Here is an 8,899-nt window from a genome sequence, read left to right on the forward strand (position 1 = left end):
TGGCCTGATATAAGAAACCATTTTTCATTAAAACATTGTGAAAAAAATATGATTTTGCAAACTATTTATTTACCTTTCATGTTTTCTACACATGTTGATTTATTGTTAAATCAATTAAATTACTCCCCTCCCCTTTCACTTATACAATGCATTGCTAAAAGGTAAGATTTATCTGAGGTTGATGAACAAAAAAGTCACCATAGATTTTAAGGAATGGTCCCACTTGATACATTATACTAAAATATTTTCAGGTTGGTTTAAATAGTCACTGGAGTTGAATATCATTTCTGCTTACTGCATTATTTCTATCTCAATAATCTTTATGGTTGCCATACCAGGACTGCATAGATGTCGTATGCAAAATAATTCATTAATGAGAAAATCTTTTTTTTTTTAATTTATGAAGATACTGTTTCAAAGTACTTCCTCAGAAGGAGGCTTTAAAAACCACCTTGGAAACGTTCAATGTCATTTCATCTATTACTGGAATTCTAATAAAATAAATATTAATTTATGGCTCAACTTGCTACATTTAAATTTAGAAAAGATAGTATTCAAACTAGGAAGAGCAAACAGTAAAACAGAATAACACAGCAATAATAAAACTATAATGATTTACAACTCTGCATGCTTAAAACTGGAAATATGTATAGTGCAGAATGTGGCTTGATTTTCAAAAGTCAAGGGGATTTTGGACAAACAGAATTAAACTAAAGTAGATGAATTTGTATTATTCTTATTGCACTTTAAGTTCAATATATGGGGAAGAATGTTGAAATTATCTTGTCTGTCAGGGCCTCAGTGTAACAAAATTTTTCCCTTTTTCCATTGTTACTATCTAGATGGTATTGGTTTCAAGTAATGAAGATTAAGCTAAGCAAGCAAAAGGAGGACTTTTATTTTAAGAATGGTTATTTCCTGGAATCCAAGGGGTGGGTAGCAACACAGAAATCTTCAGGATATCATTTATCAATTCTATTTTCGTCCAAGAATCTACCATTTCTGTTGCCTTTCTTATAACTCTGAAGACTGTCTTTCTTACTATTTGATCTAAACTGTGAAATATTACTGTCTCATGAAAGCTGAATTTATAGTTCTTTTCACATGCAAACAACCAGGAGTTTTAAAAATGCATGTCTAAATGCCTGGGAGAGAGAATCTTGTTGGTCTAGCTTGGATTTGTATCTGTTTCCTTGTATATTCTATGGGCACTGGATAACATAGTAGGATTCTGGTTGACAAGAGTCTATCCTTTTGGTTCAAGAATTCATTAAAAGGGTTTAACAAAAATTGGTCAAACTCCTCCCTCCTTTCCCTCAAGAGTAGAATCTTCAGGAGAAACCCAGTGTATTCAGTAACTATCACCTACATCCCAGGCACATAGAGTAACACACTGCTCCTTCTCCAAAAAAGATAATTTATTTCCCATCTAAAAGATGTATGCTTTTCTTGCAAAGCTCTTTAAATCCTACATAATCATCGTTAAACATATAATATAGTTAAACACCTAACTGAAGAATGTCTGCTATAAATTTAATGGGGAATTGGGAAGAGAAGAGGATATGGGGAAAACATGAGTGCTCAAAAGGGCCTGCAAGGAGGAGAGCCCAACTGAGCTCCAGCTAATTATTGCTCTGCAGGAATGCAGACTGTGTCACCAGATCTTCCGATTATTCTGGGGGTCCTTGAAATCCAGATCCTTGAGTGAAATTTTCCTATTTGAAGATTTGAGGGACTTGTTTAATTAAAAATTAATAGGTGAGCCATTATATGTTTGGGGGCTGAATGTAGCTCATTAGCCATTCATTTGTGAACTATAATATACATGCTTAAATGCTTATACATGATTAAATTTGATTCCTTTGGTAACACTGTTTATCCCCCCAGACAATGTTGACCAAGCCCTCCTGGAATGTTCAAGCTTTAAAGACGGTAAACTTTCAAGATGTGACTAAAAGTCTTAGCAGCTTTCAAATGAAGTAAATTTATCTACCAAGGTAAGCTTATCTCCTGCATTAACATGCTTTTCTAAGATTTACCTGGCCACTTTGAGCAATACAACATAGGTTAATGTATTGATTATAGGCCAACCAATACAAATCCATTGCTCATCATAATGTTTAGAGAGATGAGGCTGTGATAGAAGAAAACAAATCTTGCTAAGCAATATAATTGGAAGAGAGTTGTTGCTGAAACAGCAAATTGGCACTTAGGCCATTGGAGAATGAATAGTTTTGTGACTGTTCCAATAGATGTCAGCCAATTGCTACCTGAGCTCTTCTGACAAAACTAAAATAGCCTGCCAAAGCTGTCTGTTTCACCTACAAACTAGAACAATGCTATTTCAGACTGAGAAATCATCCACCTATTACATAATAGTTAGGCAATATATCTGCTTTGGGGATTGGAGAACAGTTGATATTTTAAAGGGTGGTAAACTTAGGATATTGCTGAATAAAACAATTTGAGTAACTTCTTTGGAAGATTCCTGCTCTTGCATAGCCAAGAGGCTGACATATTGTACAAAGCTTCTATTTTAAATATCATCTCTGAGCACATTAGCACTTAACTCTTGAATAACATAACTCTTGAAAAAAATTTCCTATTGGGATTGCATCTTGTAATTCCCAGGTAATAACTCTCTTTGTTCTTTATGGTAAGGGAAATGACATTTCTAATGAATATACTTGGATCATGTCTTGTAGGATCTGACTCCCAAATTTCTGGCACTTCACTTAGGCCTCAACACAATTCAATTGTGTTAGGTGGTTCTAGGGAGAAGCTTTATTTGGGGAATCACTAATTTTTTTTTTTTCAGTGTCATTTTTCTGGCTTTGAGATTAAGAAATATCTATCACAAAGAAATCACAGTGAGACATGTAAATACCAGTTATGTCTCATTATCAGTTACCTCAACTCCAGACATCTTGGCCTGGCTGTCAAGTTTCCTGTATTTTTTCCCACCCTTATCATCTGACTCAGTTTCTCAGTCCTTCCACCCCATTGTCTCATATTTTTATGCTTACAATATCTTCTTGCCTTAGCCCAATTCAATTTCAATGTGACAAATATTTTGAATGGACATTCAGTAAAATTTGAATATATCTTACTCTTTGCTAATTAACTGCATGTCTTTTATTCAAAAACTCACTCAAGTCTCATTTCTTTCATGAAATTTCCTTACTTGGAGCTTAATTACTTTCTAAGTATTGGCTCTGTAATTCTCTCCCTACTGCTTCAGACTCCGACTGAGTCTGAAATTTTCTTCCCCTTTTCTATTATCTTATTCTACTTAGGCTATAAGGCCTCAACTAATGTCTATGTCCTCCACTCAATATTCTCTGATTCTACTTCTGTTGATTTCTTTCCTCTGATATCCTCTTATATTTTTATTAAGATACCTATTTACTCAATGGCTATATCTGTATATTTCTATTTCCTTGAGAATAGGTATAGCTCACAGCCTTCAAACCCCAAAAAAGGCAAAAAGAAGGTACACAAAACATACTAATAATTGATGAAGAAGAGTAATAAAGAAAAGAGAGAAAAAATGGTAAGAGAAGAGACCCAATCTGTGGAGACCTCAGAAATAAAAATCACCATATCAGCTACAACCTTCTTTGAATCTCAGTATTAGTTCTGTCACTTCAAACTTATATATAAGAGAAAATGAAAATGCTATTATGTGATTATTAGACAAAGTCTAAGTTAAATGTGCATTGACATGTTCAGATTCACTAAGATCTTAAATTCCAAATCAATTTGACATTTTCACTATTGCATGTTTCTAATATAAGTAATTTTGTAGATTAATTCTTGCTATTTTGTGTAGGTGGACTGCATTTTAGGGCATCGTTTGCAATATTTGAATGGGATGTGAAATGGGAGTTATGATACTGTTTTCTGGGTTGAGAAAATTAATATTTGTATTTAATTTAGCTTCTGCCACTAAGGAGCTCTGAGAATATAAACACTTTTTAAAATTTAAGTTTATTACACCTATATTCATCTCATTTCATGAGAATGTTACAGGTCAGCAATTACATTTCAGTTACAGCTTCCTTGTATCATTATGTTGTTTTTCAATAATCAATCATTATATTTTAAAATGGATGTATAAGTATTTTTCATTTGAGGAAGTAAAGAAATATTTTCAGTGTGTGGGATAAAAACTTAATTAGTTAAGCTGACATTTATTAAGTTCTTGGCCTGATCGAACATAATAGTTGTCATTTTTACAAAAGGAGAAAAAAATTGGCTATGTTTGAAACTGCCCAGAGAGTGGAATTATTAATATTCTTTTCTCTTAGTTTGCTTTTAAACATTGTTTTGCTCAAAAAGCTGAAAAAGGCAAATGTTCTGATTATAGGTTTGTAGAGTGTTGATAATTGTGTGCTTCATACAGTAATGGAACTTTGTTCCTGTGTGGCTTTTTCTTTAGGTTAGAGCCTCACAGTTTCCTACCGAGAAAATACAGTCCTTCACATATTATTGCTTGCAGTATGTCTGAAGAGCATACCAAAGTTCCGTATTCTGTGTTTTCAATATTATATGAAATAAAACTGCGTCCTGGGTTATACATTTCTACAAATTGGTGAATCTGTTAAGTCCATTTTTCAGGCTACATTTATCATCTTTTACTAGCTTCACTTTTACTGCTGAAACATTACATAAAGAAATACATTTATCGCATTCTATAGTGAGGATCTAAGGGGACTGATTATAGGCAGTTGCTCCCAAATATTAAATAAAGCTATTCTCTTACCTTTAAACTAGAATAAATCCAAAAAATACATAAAATTATGTATCTATCTGGAACTGGGGAAAGGGTCAGATTATTTCAACATCAAAGTATAAAAGAGCAGGACCCAGAAATCCAGTTCCAGAAATGTCTTATTGCATAACAAAATGCCCCCTAAACTTAGTAACTTAAAGCAATAACATTTTCTCTTCTCAGGAATAAGGGGAGCCTTGGTCTAGACTGCTTATTTCTAATCCATTTGGCATCAGGTGGGGTGGCTTGAAAGTTAGAAGCTAGAATCAGTGTCTGGTGCTTGGGGTGTGAAGACTCATTTGGGGTTGAGGGATCCAGGACTTCTGGAATTTCTCTTTATATCTCTATGTGATGTCTCCACATGGTCTTTCCAGCATAGTGGCTGCAGGATAGTAGAATTTCTTACATGCAGGCTCAGGGCACATACCCCAAGAGAGAAAGAACCAGGCAAAATTTCTATTGTTTTTTATAACCTAGGAATTTCTGCCTTATTCACTTTATTATAAAATAAGTCATTGAAGCCACACAATATTCAGTGGTAGAGATATTAGACCCTACCTATTGATGAGAGAAGTTTAAATGATTTGAGGCATATTTAAAACCACACTAATATCTGAATTTTCTATTATAGATGTTAATATTACTAAGGAAAATTTAGCAAGGTATACTATTCCAGTGTTTTCTGGACCCTCTAAAGCAATTTTCATCAAAGTTAAGACACTTTACAACATTCATAATGCTGTTCCAAATCCTCACAATACTTCCATTTTTACTCTTTAATATGTTCTACTCCACTGATCTAGTTTTTACATTAAAACAATTATTTTAAAGGTAATTTGAGTTACACTGTGTCCTTTGAGAAGTAGACATCAAAACAAAATTAGTTGTGCAAGAGACTTATGGGTAAACTTCTAGAAGAATAAAGTGGAGGGGATAGAGAATGGCAAGAGATCCTTCACCCCATGATGCAGATCTGACATGTGTGAAAGGAGAAGAGGAAGGGCAAATTGGACAGGAAGAGACTCATAGTTTCACACAGTTCAAAGAAATATTTTACCAGGCCGATCAGGAGTATCAGTTTCTTTAAAAACAAACAAACAAACTAACTAACTAAACATGCATCTACCATACAATCCAGCAATTTAATTCCTGGGCATTTATCCCAAAGAAATAAAGATTTATGTTCATACAAAAACCGGTATACAAATGTTTGGGGTAGTTTGTTCATAATAGCCCCAAACTGGGAACAATCCAGATGTTTTTCAGCAGGTGAGTTGTTGAAAAATCTGTGCTGCATCCATACCACAGAAAAATACTCAGTCAATTAAAAAAATATTGAAACACACAACAACAACCTCGGTGATTCTCTAGAAAATTATTATGAATGAAAAAAGTCAGTCATAAAAATTTACATATGGTATGATTCCATTTATATAGCATTCTAGAAATGATAATGTTATAGAAATGGGGAACATACTTGTGGGTTGCCAGGAACTAAGGAGGGGTTGAGAGTGAAAGGATAGTGGGTGTAGGTATAAAAGGGTGACATAAGGGGTCCTTCTGGTGATGAGAATGTTCTATATCTTGACTGTATCAATGTCAGTATCCTAGCCGTGATATTGCATCACAGTTTTACAAAGTGATAGCATTTGAGAAGCTGGTGAGAGGTACACACCATCTGTCTACTGTTTTTTACAACTGCATGTGAATTTATATTTATCTCAAGATAAAGTTCTTAATGAAAAATAATGAAATTAAAGTAATAAAACATGTAATTTCCAAAGCAGCATTTTTTTTCATAGATAGATAAGCTTTATTCCAATGTCTACATAAAAATGAGTTGATGTCGAAAAACCTTTGGACAAGGTTTTTCCAAAGGGTTAAAATCTATCAAACAACAGAACTTGGTCCTTTTCCCTTTAGTTTGTCTCTCAATTCAGTTGGCTGACACATCATTATTAGTGTCCGCCCTCATTAACCATTTTCAGCACACACAATATCTAAAAGTCTTCGGCATTTCCCATTTCTCTGGAAATGTGTTAAACTGCTTTCAGTTACAAGCAATGGGCAAGATTTTTATCTGCTCATACTCTATTCCATCGGAGACAAAAACACATTCCTGAATTCTCTTGTTTAAATTGTGGCTGTTGGCAAAGTGTCCAAATGAAGAACTTAATGCTAACACACAAAGAACACAGTATAATCTCTGTATAGTAGTAACTTCGCTTTAACTTTTTCTCATTAAAGAATTATTTTTATTATGTCTCCACAAGGAAGTTATAAAAGTTACCTGTGAAAACATTGAAAAGGCTCTTAAAAGTCCTGGAATGAAAAATTCTGCAATATAAATTATGATACATCTTCTATGATTTGCAAATAAGAATAAAATAAATTCTATAAGTTAGAATTTCTGAATGATTTTGATAGGAATTTACCAGAAGGAGCCAGAACATCCAACCTTAACGATTTCCTATTTTCATCCCAACTGAGTTTTTAAAAAGCTATATAATCTGTTGACAGGCACAATCCACACAGGAACTTGCTGCTGCCACTAATGATGAAGTCAATCTGAAGGACAGAGATTTGCATGCTGGACGTGCCAGGCTCTTCCATGCAACTGGTTGAAGTGGTCTTCTCTTATTTTTTTCCCTTATGTTTTAAATAAAAGTAAATATACCTATGGTAAAAAATTTAAATGGTACAGAAAGATCTAAAATAATCAGTAAATATCCTTTTCTCCCATAACCTAGAAAATCTGATGTCTTCCAAATCATCAGTCGTATGAATAATTTGCAAAGTGAAGTCAAACTCAGAGTCTCTTCATCTGAAAATTAATCTCAGGACTTTTGCAATGTGTTGATTCTGTCATATATTACCTCTGTTACAGAGGAAAGCCATGCAGTCTTCTTCTTAAAAAAAACTAATTACAAAAGCAACACGCACACTCTGCTCAGCGATAGCAAGTCCAGGCAGCACCTTGTACTCCGTGGATCTGGTCCTGGTTACGGGCAGAGTCCCTGGTATCCAGAGTCACGGGTGGCAGGAGCTCAGCGTAGCCCTTCCTGAACGCCTCGGATCCTCCTGGCCAGCTGCACATCCTTCGGGAAGAGAGTGACACGGCCTGTATGTAAGGAGAGGAGATAGGCATCCTCAAAGAGATGAACTAGAAACGCTTCTGCTGCCAGGCGGCAGAAGGGGTTCTTCCTTAACAACAGGTGTGTGCTCTTCTGAAGAGTTCGGATCTCCTTCAGAACCCGATGTCTCCGGCGAGCAAGTTGACGGGAGGAAGTGCCTAAGGATGGGCCAGGCCGGGGGCCGCCTTCTTGGGGCTTTGGACTTGCGGATCCGGCGGCGCGGGCCCATGGCTGGAGCTCAGGCTTGCGGACCCGCGGTTCCTTCTTGGCCTTCCGGGTCCGGAGGCAGAGACTGGCGTCCAGGGGAGGGTCAGCAGCACCCTGGCAGCGTGCCACCGCCGCGGATTCTCTGCCGGCGTTTTTTCCAAAGCAGCATTCTTGAAAATTAATCTGACTGTTGTGGCTTGTCAGTAATAGAGGAAATACTATTTTATGTTGGTTAATTTGAGAATGGAATTTTTAGCTTTGCATTTATTAACAAGAAATGTGCTAACTCATATGTTACTTATGTTTCAAATAACTTTCTAAAGTAATCTCCATGATATGTTTTCTAAAAAATGTGTCAAATTATCTGGTATTTATATCTAAGTAGTAGAAAAGATAATGCTTCTCAATTTGCCTTTACCATCCAGTTGTAAATGTATAAAAATACTCATGAAGAAATTTTATCAGGTTTTACGTTTCTCTTCATAATGTTCAAAATATATGCAGTAAGTTTTCAGATGATTTTATAACCATGTTTATCAGGTATTCAAAAGAATCCAACTCACCCTGAGGAACATGTTCTTGTTTTGATAAAAACTAATCATTTTGACTTGCAAATGGGGTACAATATAAACTCAGTGTAAAAGAAAGAAAATTGATTGTCAAATGTGTAAATAAAATTTGAATTTATGCTCATTTGGCATACCCAATCATAAATACACTATTGTGAACCTAAGAGTTTATTCAGAAAGTCTTGAAGTTTTCCAGCTCCTTTATGCCCAAGTGG

General features: G+C 35.1%; 1 pseudogene; it reads right to left on the minus strand.

The window, feature by feature from the left end:
* Nucleotides 1–7,821: 7,821 nt before the first annotated feature.
* Nucleotides 7,822–8,137, minus strand: LOC118887348 (annotated as a pseudogene).
* Between the last annotated feature and the right edge of the window lie 762 nt (nucleotides 8,138–8,899).

The sequence above is a fragment of the Balaenoptera musculus genome, chromosome 20 (genome assembly GCF_009873245.2).
Source record: "Balaenoptera musculus isolate JJ_BM4_2016_0621 chromosome 20, mBalMus1.pri.v3, whole genome shotgun sequence".
Lineage (NCBI taxonomy): Eukaryota > Metazoa > Chordata > Mammalia > Artiodactyla > Balaenopteridae > Balaenoptera > Balaenoptera musculus.